Below are 14,720 nucleotides of genomic sequence, written 5' to 3'. Positions count from 1 at the left end.
AAATAATTAAGCCCTACAAAATATTCAATTGCTAAAAATGTTTTGGCTTCTCACCTTATTTTCCTTTAATTCCTAAACATTATTTTTTTGGGTTAGAAAATGGGAGAGTTTAGTGAGCTTATTAATTAGTATTATCAACTTTCTTTCTACTACCTGAGGGCACTCCATGATACTTTGCCTATCTAAATCTCCCCTAAAACATATATATCTTTTTGATAATTTTCAATATATACAAATTTTGTTGATCTTAGCTTAAAGTCCATTCTAACAACAACTAAAACATGAGTCTTTGTCAATTTAGTGCCGCAGGTTTTGGCAAATCGATTTTCTTTCAGAACTACAGTATTATAGAAATTCACATTAGAACTTGATTTTCTTATTATACATATAGGGGTCCATTTGGACCGTCAAATACTCATATACGCACCATTTTTTTTTTTTTTTTTGAAAATAACATATATATATATATATAAAATTATGCTTGAGTTAAAAACATATTATCTGATCTTCTTATAGAAAGCAATGTAAATTTGCAGGAAACAGTTTAACAATTTCATTTCTTAGTTTACCAATGTCAAATCACGAATCATATGAAAAAGAAGAAAAAAAAAAAAAGAAAAGAGAAACAAAATGACGCTATAAGCCTCCAACTACCAAATTTATAATTCAATTAAATAAACACCGACTACATTACCCCAAAAAAAAAAAAAGAGAAAACCACAACCTACATCAAAATTATTAATTGAAAAAAAAAAATCTCCTACTAACATTATAAACACTAGGCTAAAGGCCATGTGCTGGGATGTTACTATATGGTGGGACCATCCAATAAAAAAGGAAAACTCGACTCGCAATTTTCAAATTTTACCATTCCACCACCCTCGATGGTATGTAACAAAACTAATGCATATATAATTACTGGAAACAAATGTATTTTTTTTTTTTAACCTAAGAATTGTCATGACTGTGACAGATGACTTAGCGAAAGGCGACTTGTGCGAAAAGAAGATTTTTTTTTTTTAACTGAAACTTGAAAATGAAAAAGAAAAAGTACTTATAGTTCGCAAAGGTTGAATCACGTGCGGAAAAACAACCAAAAAAAAAATGTCTGTCTTGTGTGTTAATACATTTTCTTTATATATATATATATTATTTTTATTTGTTCCAAGTCAAAACAAGGTAAGTAAACTCATCTTAATGATACCCAGGTATTGTTAATTGTCACTTTTGTTAGCTAGCTTACATGTTTTGATTCATTTCTTTTTGAAAGAGTTTTTATACACCGCTGAGTTTAATGATGATTTCATTTAATAAATCAAAAACTTGTTGCTTTTGTCTTTGAAACCTTTTGTGTTATGATCCTTTGATCACCAAAGAACATAGAAAACCAACATAAAAATAAGGAGAGAAAAGATGCACGAAAATTGAGAAAAAAAATTGTATTATAAACTACAAAATTGATATACACAAAAACTTCTCTAAAACCCTCTCTCAAAAAACAGTGTTGTTTATACTGTGTGTTTGTGATACAAGAATGAGAAAAATGAGCATCTATTTATAATGCTTTTTCTAGGGTTTCTAGGGTTGAAACCCTAATGGGCTTGGGCCTTAGGGGATAAAGGCTGGACCCCACAATTTTTCCCCTCCAGCTGCATTTCAAAACTTAATGGTCATCCACCATCCAAACCAACTATGTCTCTACATAGCTTCAACTTCTCTAGTGTGACAACCTTTGTAAACATGTCGTTGGATTCTCCTTTATGTGAATCTTCACCAACCTGAACAATTTATGCTCAGTCACGTCATGTATCCAATGATAGTGGATATCAATATGCTTTGTCCGAGAATGATACATTGAGTTCTTGCTCAAATCCATAGCACTTTAGCTGTCACAATGTATCTTGTAGTCTTTCTGCTCGATACTCAGTTCATGGAGTAAATGCTTTAACCATATCATCTCCTTACCTATTTCCGCTGCAGCAATGTACTTAGCTTGTGTCATGGATAAAGCTACACACTTTTACAATCTTGATTGCCATGACACAGCTCCTCCAGCAAAAGTGTAAATATAACCTGAAGTAGATTTCCTACTATTAAGGTCTTCGGCCATATCTGCATCTGTATAGCCATATAGAACTGCATCACCTCCCTCGTAACATAAACATACTTTGGATGTACCCTTAAGATATCTGAGAATCCACTTGACTACTTCCCAGTGTTCCTTTATAGGATTTGAAAAAAATCTGCTTACGATACCAACTATATAAGCAATGTCTGGTTTACTACACACCATTGCATACATCAGACTTCCCACCACTGAAGAATAAGGCTCTAAACCATCTTTTCTATCTCTACTTTGGATAAAGGGCACGATCTCTTGCTCAAGTTGAAATGGTTTGCTAATGGAATGCTGACTGGTTTGGCCTTCTCCATGCCAAATCTCTTTATCACTCGTTCGACATACTTCTCCTGAGATAGCCATAACTTATGATTCTTCCTTTCTTGGGCTATTCGCATTCCTAAAATCAATTGAGCAGGTCCCAAGTCTTTCATATCAAATGACTTGGAAAGTCCTTCTTCATCTGACTAATCTTCATTGCATCTTGTACGACGATCAACAAGTCATCAACATATAGCGAAAGGGCAATGAAGTTTCCATCTCTGAATGTAAACACATTGGTCTGCATCAGTATTCTTGTATCCTTGACTCATCATAAAGGAGTCAAACTTCTTGTACCACTGCCTAGGTGCTTGCTTGAGGCCATATAAGCTCTTCTTTAGCTTGCAAAAGAGGTTCTCCTTCCCCGAAACCTCAAAACCTTCTGGCTGCTCCATATAAATCTCTTCATGTAAATCACCATGAAGGAATACTATTTTTACATCTATCTGTTCAAGCTTTAGGTCTAAAGAGGCTACTAAACCAAGAATGACTCGTATCGAAGTCATCTTCACCACTGGTGAGAAAATCTCATCAAAGTCAATTCCTTTCTTCTGAAGGAAACCTTTGACGACCAATAGGGTTTTATGCTTTAACACCCGTCCGTTTCCATCTTTCTTAAGCTTGAATACCCATTTGTTCTTTAGTGCCTTCTTTTCCTTTGGAAGCTCAACCAACTCATAAATATGGTTCTTCTGCAAAGATTCCATCTCATCTTGCATTGCATGCAGCCATTTATCTTTATCTTGATGAGAATTAGCTTCCTGAAAATTCTCTGGCTCTCCCTCTTCAGTAAGCAGAATATACTGAGATTCTGAATATCTCTTTGATGGAATACGGCCTTGTTTAGATCTTCAGAGAGGTGTGCCATCATTTATCTGCTGTGATAGTCTTGCAGCTTGAGCATCTCCCTGCTCAACATCATCTTCTCTCTTCTTTTCTGCTTCTGATAATTCTCCATGCACCTCATCATCATCTGTGGCGGGTTGTGCTGGTGCTGGATTAGGAACAAAATCATGGGCACTGATACTAGAAGACTTCAATGGCTTCTCAATGTCTTCTATAGTCTGATTTTCATGGAATACTATATCCTTGCTTCTAATAACCTTCTTCGCTTTTGGATCCCATAATCTGTATCCGAATTCTTCATCTCCATATCCGATAAAGATGCATGGAGTGGTTTTTGCGTCGAGCTTCTGTCTAAGCTCCTTGGATACATCTGCAAAGGCTAAACATCCAAATACTCTTAAATGAGAGTATGAGGGATTCTTACCAGACCACATTTTCTTCGGAATTTCAAAATCTAGTGGTAATGATGGCGATCTGTTAATTAAGTAGCAGGTGGCACGAACAGCTTCTCCCCAGAATGACTTTGTCAGCTTAGCCATACTGATCATACTTTTGATCTTTTCCAAAATAGTTCGATTCATTCTCTCGGCTACACCATTATGTTGTGGGGTGCGAGGGACCGTCTTTTTATGCCGAATGCCATGTCCTCTACAATAGGCATCAAACTCTCGGAAGGTATACTCAACATTCATTGTCTGAGCGAAGACACTTTAGTTTCTTTCCTGTCTCACGCTCTACCATGGCATGAAACTCTTTAAAGTGTTCTAAAACTTGATCCTTCATCTTCAGGAAATAAACCCATACCTTTCGAGAAGCATCATCTATGAAGGTTAGGAAATATCTTTTGCCACCTAAAAATTCCTTTTCCAAAGGTCCACAAACGTCAGAATGCACTAAACTAAGCAATTCTGATCTTCTCGTTGAAGAAGTCTTAAATGAGACTCTATGTTGCTTACCATATAAACAATGATTACAAGGATCTAGCATGGTATCCTTGAAAATGTTGATAAGTTTCTTATTTGTCAAACTTGACAACCCTTTCTCACTCATGTGACCGAGTCTCTGGTACCACAAATTTTGAGATAGCTCTCCTTCTGTAATATTGGGGCTATCTGCACAAATCTTCACATGAGTCTTGTAAAGTGTTCCACAAATATGTCCTCGAGCGACACCCATAACACCTTTTGTCATTTTCCATGAGCTGTTGTAAAAGTGGTTGCCGAAGCCTTCCTTGTCAAAGACTATTCCTGAGAGCGGATTGAGCCGAAGGTCTGGAACATGTCGGACATCCTTCAAAGTAATTATATGTCCAACATTAGTCTTTATCTGAACATTTTCAGTTCTAACAATCTTAGCAAAACTGTTATTTTCCATCTTCATTGTGCCAAAGTCTCCTGCTTTATATGTCTTGAAAAATTCAACGTGCGGAGTAACATGGTAGGATGCTGCAGTATCAACTACCCACTCGACTTTTTGGCTTAAAGTGTGAAGGCATGATTCTTCATGTGTGGAACAATATGCCACGTCTCCTCTGACAGTGACTAAAGTTTCACCATCCTTCTTCGGCTGATTATTTTTCTGCCCCCTGCTCTCGTAACATTTTCTTGCAGTACTTCTTCAAGTATCCTTCTTTGCCACAATAATGACACTTGTATGTTGGCCTCCTTCCATCTATGGATCTCCCTCTGCTTTGGCTCCTGCCTTTCCCCCTATCATGACTACCTTCTTGTTGTCTCCCCCGTTTCTCTATGACAAGGGCATGTGTTTGGTCATTGCCAATGTCCTTCTTCCTGGCTTCCTCGTTAAATAGGGCATCCGTCACCATAGCCATGGTTAGTTTGGCGTTAAGAGCCGAATTGCTAAGAGAGACCACTAGTGTCTTCCAGCTGTCAGGAAGAGAACTAAGAAGTAAAAGTACCTGTTCTTAATCCCCTAGTTGTAACTCCACCGCAGACAGTTGGTTTACCAGGTTCTAAAAAATACTGGTGTGCTCGGCTACAGAAGTTCCATTCTTCAACTTCAAATTCACCAAACGCCTCATCAACAAGGCTTTATTTCGAGCAGTCTTGGCTTGGTACATGTCTTCCAGCTTCTTTCAGAGGGTGTATGCATCTGTCTCTTGTGCAACATAATGGAAGGCACTATGGTCAATCCATTGGCGGATTTGACTGATCATTTTCCTATTCATCTTCTTCCATTCTGCTTCTTTGGTGGGATTGAGATTCATTCCTTTGTTATCTAAAGGGTCGAATAAGTCTTTGCAATTTAGAAGATCTTCCATCTGAGGTCTCCAAAGTGCATAGTTGGTAGCAGTGAGTTTGATCATAGCTCCAGAATATAACTCGTCCATTGACATCTTGTCTTGCAAAAATTGGAGCTGAATTTGGCAAAATGGACTCCACCAATGCATCCGAAAGGGCCAAAAATGTTGGGTTTGACTCTTCTCTAGTCAAAATCTGAATCTTTAAAATTTTGAGCCAAAGTGCAATTTTTAAAAGTTCTGGGCCAATCTGCAAATATCAAAACTTCTAGAAAAATCTGCAAATATAAAAATACAAGGATTCTGCAATTTCAGAAAATTTTTAGTCCAGTGCTGATGTGGTTGATGATGTGGCAGGCCAGATGATGTGGCACCACGTGGCAGAAAGTTGGCTGATGATGTGGCATTTGACGTGGCAAGGTGGCTCGACTAGATGTCATTCACAGCTAGGCTCAGCTTTCGGCTCGATTTGGCTTGAAGGCAAGGCTCATGGCTCGGCTCGGCTAGGGCACATGGATGGCACGTGAGAGTTGATCGGCCCATGGAAACCTGCATAGAAACTTTGACCCGTGCATGGAAGTGCATGCGATGTTTGATGGGGTCCGGTTGGGCTCGTTCTCTTCGTGTCGTTGAGATCTACCTCCTGGTATGCTCAAATATTTTATTTGAGCTCTTCGACAGTGAACCCTATCTTCCAACCTGGCTTTGATACCCCTTGTTGTGATCCTTTGATCACCAAAGAACACACAAAACCAACACAAAAATGAAGAGAAAAAAGATGCACAAAAATTGAGAAGAAAATTGTATTATAAACTATAAAATTGATATACACAAAAACTTCTCTAAAACCCTCTCTTAAAAAACAGTGTTGTCTATACTGTGTGTTTGTGATACAAGAATGAGAAAAATAAGCATCTATTTATAGTGCTCTTTCTAGGGTTTCTAGGGTTGAAACCTTAATAGGCTTGGGCCTTAGGGGATAAAGGCTGGACCCCACATGTTGGACTTAAAATTAACTTGTTGTTTTTATGACTCTAAATTAATGCTGAATATGGGGAGTTGATGGGATGATGTTTGATGATGAAGTGAAGAGGAAGAAAGCAAGAGAAAAGAGATAGAGAAAAGAAAAAAAAAAAAAAAATCCAAAATTACAATTTTACCCCTCTTTGATAATATGTTAGCTTAGGAATTCATGCCACAACTGATGAGGGGCTTTTCTACCTGGTTTTAGAGAGAGAAATAGTGGGTTCTTCAAAATCCCATCAATGGTGCCATGGTCCTGGTGATTAAACTTGTCTGTGGATGTAGATCACTTGATCGAATCATGTAAAACTTTTATGTGTTTTTCTCTCTCTCTCCTCTTATATTTATGTACTTATCTTTTTCTCTCTCTAGATTTTTCATATATGTTTGTTCTGAGATCTTCTATTTCATCTATATTTATTTGTTTGTGGACTAGTTGTGAGTTGTGTTGTCAGGACTCGTCCAAAATTCCTCACCAGAACCTTAGACAAGCCCTGATCCCAGGGAAACCCTACCAAACCTTCCAATGGAAAATCCGATAGAACCTCTCCTAAGGGTTGGACTTACCACAATTTTCCTGCATTGAAAACACACTTCTAGAAACATCCCCTTATTCCTCCCACATTACTACAATATGATTCCACAAATTTGCAGCACTCCAAATGAATAACAGTAAATCAGTGCATAATTAATAACTAAATGTCCAATACAGTATACAGAGCATTATACAAATAAATGTGGAATTAATACAATGTCAGATAAAGAAGTAATAGAAGATAAAGAGGAAAAAGGGAAGAAATGCTTCTTGGACTATCGGCAATGAACTGAGACATCGGGCTCGCCCCGGACGATCAACGTCTCCCAACCTGGACCTAGGGGAACGGAATTTAAAAATATGAGATGCTAATCATCTCAGTGAGTAACCCTCTCTACTGTACAATTATAATATTAATAATATAATAATAAAAGAAATTTAATTAATCGATACCAAACAATTAAAAAAAATTAATAAATAATAATTAATTGAAAGTAATATTTCCTCTCAACACCCTCACCATCCACTCTGTTGGAAAGGTTCCCCTTTTAAAATATTTTCGCAAAATCCAATATTTTATACCCCACAAATCAAGTAATAATTAATTTAATAAATAATTAAATAGTCCAAATTACGAATAAAATGTAATGAAATATAACAAAATAAATTTGGAATACTTGCATGAAAGAAATATAACATAAAAGAAGAATTCAATATATAATTCATATAATTTGATTAAATAAATTAAGATAAACAGTATCAAAAATATAATTTTAAATAATTATAAATAGATGATAAAACAAATTAAATGCACTTAATTTAAATACGAGTTTAAAACCTTTAGGGTTTGAAATTTCTATCTCGGCGTCCCAACAGCGCCGCTGCTTAAACCGTCATCTCGGCCATGGAAGGGGGCGGCTTATGTGCACTATATAAAACTTGCCTACCCTCAGTCCAGTGGCAACTCACGGGAGATATTATAACTTGCGCGCTCATCAACATATACAGTACAGAACACCAGTACTGTATGAGTGCGTCTAAATAAATAACCAAATTTTATTATAAAAAGGTACGTAATTTTTCCAAAATTCACCGTGGAAATTATACCATTTTTCAAATTCATCTTCCCATATTTTTTTTCTTTAGTATCACCAGCATGAATACTTCGATAATATATATAATTTTTCTCATATCACAAAATCCATCGATACAATTATACAATTTTCAAATCCATCAAATTCCATTTCCATCAACTCAAATATACAATTTTCCAATGGCATAAATATTTTTGAAACATAATTCTTTAAAACAATATTTTTCTCCAATCCTCAAAATCCATTTAAATCAACAAATCCTTAAAACCACATAAATTTCATATATAATTAATTCATATAATTGTGCACAATAATTGAATAATAACCATAGCAATAATTAAAATAAATCAAATCACAATTTCTTTAAATTCCCAAATATATTCTTTTGGCACCAAAACATATATTAAAAATATTATAATTTAGCAATACAATTTATATGGAAATTCTCTTAATATCAAATACATAAAACATATTTATCAAATATTTACTTATGAAATATTCCAACAATGAAATTTGATAATAATTACCAAAATCTCAAATTCCTTAAAACCAAAATATTTTTATAATGCACAAATATTTAATTCTATTCAATTTTGGCATTAAAATTCCAAATATAAATTTACTAAATATTCAACATATTAAACATATTTTTCAAACAACCAATTTACACAAAATATATATGTTTTAACATTCCAAATTAATTTTGAAGGTGGGTCACTCACCTAGAGCACGCAATTAACCCAAAATCCTCCATGGGATCAATTCCACGACGCATCCGTGCTCCTAAAACAACAATATTACACAACTCAAATAAATTAATATTTTATTCAGGTAAATAGTACCCGGTATCCGGGGGGACTAACGCAAACGTTAACCAAAATTTACAAGCAATATATCGAATCGAAGCTTGTGAGGCGGGAATTATGAATCCGATCTTACTTTCCGGAGATCGTACTGGTGGCCGGAATCTCGCCGGAAAGCTCTCAGAATTTAGAGACTCGATTCTCCCAAACCGTCATGAATTGGAGGAAAAGGACCCCGGATCTGAGTTCAGCGGGTCGGAATTAGTGGAGAGGGGCCGGAGACGTGACTGGGTACTCGACGGAATTGGATTTTTCGGCGAGCCACGGAGACCCACTGGAAACCATCGCCTCCGATGGCGCGTCCGGTGGCTGATGGCTGAGATTTTTGGGGGTTTTGTAGGTTGAAGGGAGAGGGTCTCAACGGGACCCGCGGTGACAAGAATGGATGCCGGAATGAGGAGATCTCGACGGTTGAAGATATTGGCGCCGTCGCCGGAAAAAGCCCCGATCCGGACGCGTCGCCGGTCGGTTGGCCGTGAAATTTTGGGGTTTCGTCGGAAATGAAGAGGCGCTCCTGCCTGGCCAGTGCGTGTGGTAAGAGTCGGCCGGAAAATTTTGTAACTCCGGCGGCTGTTGGTTCTCTCTCTCTCTCTCTCTCTCCTCTCTCTCTTTCTCTCTCCTCCCCCCTCTTTTCACATTGGTTTAAGGCCACCTGGGTGGTACTGTTCACCCACATGGACCTCTAAGATGTCAACATGTGGTATCACTGTTCATGCACTGTGCATAATTCGAAAATAGAATAAAATATTGCGTTAATTGGAAAACTTCGCATGTCCATAACTTTCAAACCACATGTCCAAATCAGACGTGCCGATAGTCTACGGACTCGTATCGACGAGTACTTCACAATCATGCATGAGTCAAAGCTCAACTTTACATGAATAAAAAGTCAACTCTGGCACACCTTGGACAGTTTGGACCTCAACTTATTTTGCTCATAACTTTCAAACTGTACCTCTGTTTTCAACGTGCTACTAGTCTACGAACTCGTACCAATGTGTACTTCGTAACGATACCTCAGTCAACCTAGAATTCCATCCGAGTCAAAAAGTCAACTTTTGACCCCTTCGGTCAACGGTCAACGAGCAACCTCGGTCAAAGTTGGAAAATTTCTGTTGTACTTTGGGACAGGGTGTTACATGTGTGTTGCTTGTAGACATATATATTGCTTGTTATACACAGGTTGGATCTCAACAAATTGGTATCAAAGCCTAGGTTGGTGAAAATCTAGGGATTGGAGTTTGGAGATTTGGGGCTTTTGTGTAGCTTGTTGTTGTTAGCTTCTTGTGGTGGAATTAGTGGTTCCCTTGGTTGTACCCGGTTGATTATAGTGTACCCAAGCAAACTTGACCATATCTACTAAGTTGGAGAAATTCACGGGCTCAAACGATTTTGGCCTTTGGAAGATGAAAATGAAGGCTTTGTTAGTCAAGGAAGGGTTAGATGTGGCTGTAGAAGGTGAGGAACACTTATTGGAAACAATGGATATTAGAGAAAGGAAAGAATTATTGAAAAAAGCATATAGTTCAATAATTCTTAGTCTTGGAGACAAAGTGTTAAAAGAGGTATCGAAGGAAACAATGGCGGCGGATGTTTGGAGAGTTTTGGAAGAGAGGTACATGGCTAAATCGGTACCAAACCGCATCAATTTGAAGCAACAGCTATATGGCTTCAAAATGAAAGAGGGAAGGTCTTTGAGTGATAATCTTGATGACTTCACTAAGTTGATTCAAGATACGGAAAATATGCAAATCTTAATTGAGGGTGAGGACCAAGCGATGATTTTGCTTAATTCTTTGCCTCGAGGAAATGAGCACTTTGTGGATACTCTCAAGTATGGAAGACAAACCTTGGATGTGAAGGAAGTTATAGCATCGTGAGAAACGAGCACTTTATAGATACTCTCAAGTATTGTGTCTATATGTGAGTAATGGAGAAAGGTGCGTGAGAAATAGAAGGAAACATATGTGACACGGATAAACCATATTGGATATATGTCGCATTCATCATCAGGATCATCCTAACATAAAATTATTAATTCCAATGCTTAACTTTTGGTAGTTACTTCATTATTAAAGCCATCAGTAAGTAAGTTTATTTGATTTCAACGGTCAAATTTTGATCAAAGTTTCTCTTTCAAGTATGTGACCATGGACAAGAGCTTAAGAATATAATTTCAAATGAAAGCTACTGTCAATTGTCTCTTTCGAAAGCCAACTTACATGTTGGGTCCATTTCTTAGGAGTTTAAATTTTTCAAGCCGATGATAACTTATTATGATATCAAAAAAATTTTCCTCTTTGTCTTCAGGAGCCCCGAGTCCGAGTGATTTATCTGGTGGAAGATAGGATAGATTTTAGTAAGCTTATACAATTTGTATCATCAACTTCCTTTCTACTACTTCCCTAGGCTGCCTTTCTCAATCTTCCTAAAAGAACAGACACCTTAATGACCATTTCAATATATGTAAATTTAGATAATCTTAACTTAAGCCATGTAGTAGTATAAAATGAAACATGACTAAGGCAATGGAGAATGTAGCTTAACTTAAGCTATGGAAGATTGTAGCTTTCAGTGGGAATTGGAAATAAAGACAGTGGAGATAGTACATGACTGATGAGGAGGGGTAATAAACAGAAAAAGGAAGATAATATTTTCAAAAAGTTAAATCTCGTGGAATAAACAGGAAAAGTAAGTGCGTGCCTTGTTAAAAATTTCTCTTTCTCTGGTTTTCTTTATGATCATGGCATTGGTTTGGAAAGCCCTTTTTTTGTGATATCATTATGAATTTCTTTAACCAATATGAACCATTTTACATATATTTGCTGAACAAACTGGGGAAAAAATAAAAATAAAAAAAACCAATTATAGATTACCCATGAATATGGTTCTGAATTTTTTACATCCAGATGAACAGTATTCTGAACTAAATTTTCTGAGTATAATATAATAGGTGTATTTAAAAGCCTTTCTAATCTGTCACTAATGGTACTCAATAAAGAGCACTAGTATCTTTTACTACACATAACCTGCTTAAGAATTTAATAACTGTATGTATTAAGGTCCACTCGAACTGTCAAATGCTTATATATATGCTTGACTTAAAACATATTATATGATCAGCTTAAAGCTAATCTGGCTAATTAGACAAGGAATATATAGCTAGTTAAAGGTCTTGGTTTTTGCATGAAAATGACATGTCACAATGTATTCGTGTAAAATTTTATAATCTGTATTAATTAATAGTTCTTGAACTAAATGTATCTGGTCCAAGAAAAGAATTTAAAGTGTAGTCTTCAATCGACATCAATTTAGAAAGGGTAAATATATCTATATTATTGATGCGTTTGTAACCATTGAATATTATTTTTTTTCTACAGTTTGCTTGAAAACATCCAAGAAATTTCTTGGTTTATCAGTGGCAATTTCACATGTTACATGTAAAAAAGAGCAATGAGAAGCAAATGACACTATAACCTCCAACCACCCAAAATTGAAAATCCCATATAAACACGAAAGCCAATTACATATTAATGGATATTCTTAGATAAAACTTGTTTAAAAGTAATTACTACAAACGAATAATATTTTTAGCCAATTACATATTAATGGATATTCGTAGATAAAACTTGTTTAAAAGTAATTACTAATAACGAATAATATTATTATTATTATTTTACAGAGAAACTGTACATAATAACTTGGCGGAGAACTCTTTCTATCTCTCTCTCTTTATTTATTTATTTTTTCCAAATCAAGACTATTAGGTAATTAATCAAACTTAATTTAATATTAGGTATTGTTAATTGTGTCTTTTGTTAGCTAGCTTACATAGTTTAGTCCAATTTTTAAAGAGTTTTCAAACATTATGAGTTTGATAATAACTTAATTTTTTGGTAAATCAAAAAATTGTTATGTAAAAAATCTCATCTTTGAATATTTATCGACTTTTTTTTTTTTCCCTTGGTAAATAACTTTATGGACTTTAATGAGTAGGTGAGAGGAAAGTTATGTCCGAGTTACTTTTGTCCTTTCTGCCAGTTTGGGAAGCAGTCTATATTCAAGGGCACATGCAGAAGGGATTGACCGCTGACAAATTTTAAATGTATAAATTACATTTTTTTTATTTTTTCTGGTAGATGTATACAGGGTGATATTGATATTTTAGATTGTAAGATTCTTAATTTATTCATTACAAAATCATATCTCTGATCTTAGTTTGAATCTTTATTCAACCTGGACTTGTAGAAGAAGGAACCCATTGTTTAAAAGGTTGACCGTTAAACTCGATTAATTTTTTATTTTAAGTTTATCAAGCTAATGATAACTCAATATGGAATCAAAAACAAGTTGCCTAGCTAAACTTCTGTTTAAATTCCAAGTTCAAATTTTATGAAAATGAAGAAGTAAGAGGAAAGTTGAGGTTGAGCTACTTGTTCCTCTGTGTATTGAGGAGTCCTGAGTGATTCAATTTGGTGGAATATAGGACAGATGCTAGTGAGTTTGTACAATTAGGATCATGATACTCTGCCTCTCACTGAAAAACAAAGAGATCTTGTTGAGCATCTTCAATGTGTACAAATTTTGGTAACCTTAACTAAAGGTCCATTTCAACGACACCTCAAAACATGAGTCTGACTATTTCGTTAATCTTAGGTTAAGGTTTGGACAACATTTTTCTTAATTTCAAAACTTGTATGCTGTACAAGTTTAAAGCAAAACTTAAGTTTCTTGTTATATATCTATACTGAGGTCCACTTGGATCATAAAATATTTATATTTGCTTGACCATAATGTCATGCTTTTTTGCATGACAATAAAAATTTTAAAATTTGTTGGTTGAAAGGTTTATAATTGTTGATTAATTAATAAGCATGACAATAAAAATTTTAAAATTTGTTGGTTGAAAGGTTTATAATTGTTGATTAATTAATAACTATCGACCTAAATGTATGTGGTTCTTAATTAATTAAAAGTGCAGTCTTCAATAGTCATACATTTTAAAAAGAGCATAAATAGATTATTCATAAACATTTGTGATCATAGCACTTTTTTTTCTACAAAACTCAAACCAAAGAAAGTACATGAAAATTTGCAGGAAACAACCGAGAAATTTCCTGATGTACCAGTGTCAGTTTCATCTTTTTACTAGTCATATGGAAAAAAGAGCAACAGGAAACAAAATGACGCTGTAACCCTCCAACCACCCCAAATTGACAATCCAATGGTAGATACAATACTACCTAATCAACTTCAAAATAATTAATTGCACATTAATGAACATTTATATATGGTTAATTGTCTCTTTTGCTATCCACCTTTCATATATATAGTTTGATCCTTTTTTTTTTAAAGAGTTTTCAACTTTTTGAGCTTAAGTATGACTTTAATTAGGCAATAAACCAAAAACTCTGGTGTGTTGTGCAACTAATCTCATATTTGGAACCATATGTCGAGTTAATTAACCAAAGTTAAAAATCTTATGAAAAATTATTAGACGAGAGGAAAGTTAACTGTGGGTTCCCTTTACTTTTTTTGCTCTCTGCCAGCTTGTTGTTAGACGATTAAAAGATAAAAAAATTATCAATAATATTAATATAACAAAAAAATTTATTAAATATTAATAATATTTATAAAAAAAAATAATACTAAAATTTAA

Source organism: Ziziphus jujuba, chromosome 6 (assembly GCF_031755915.1).
Source record: "Ziziphus jujuba cultivar Dongzao chromosome 6, ASM3175591v1".
NCBI lineage: Eukaryota > Viridiplantae > Streptophyta > Magnoliopsida > Rosales > Rhamnaceae > Ziziphus > Ziziphus jujuba.
Note: the sequence above shows the minus strand (reverse complement) of the source record.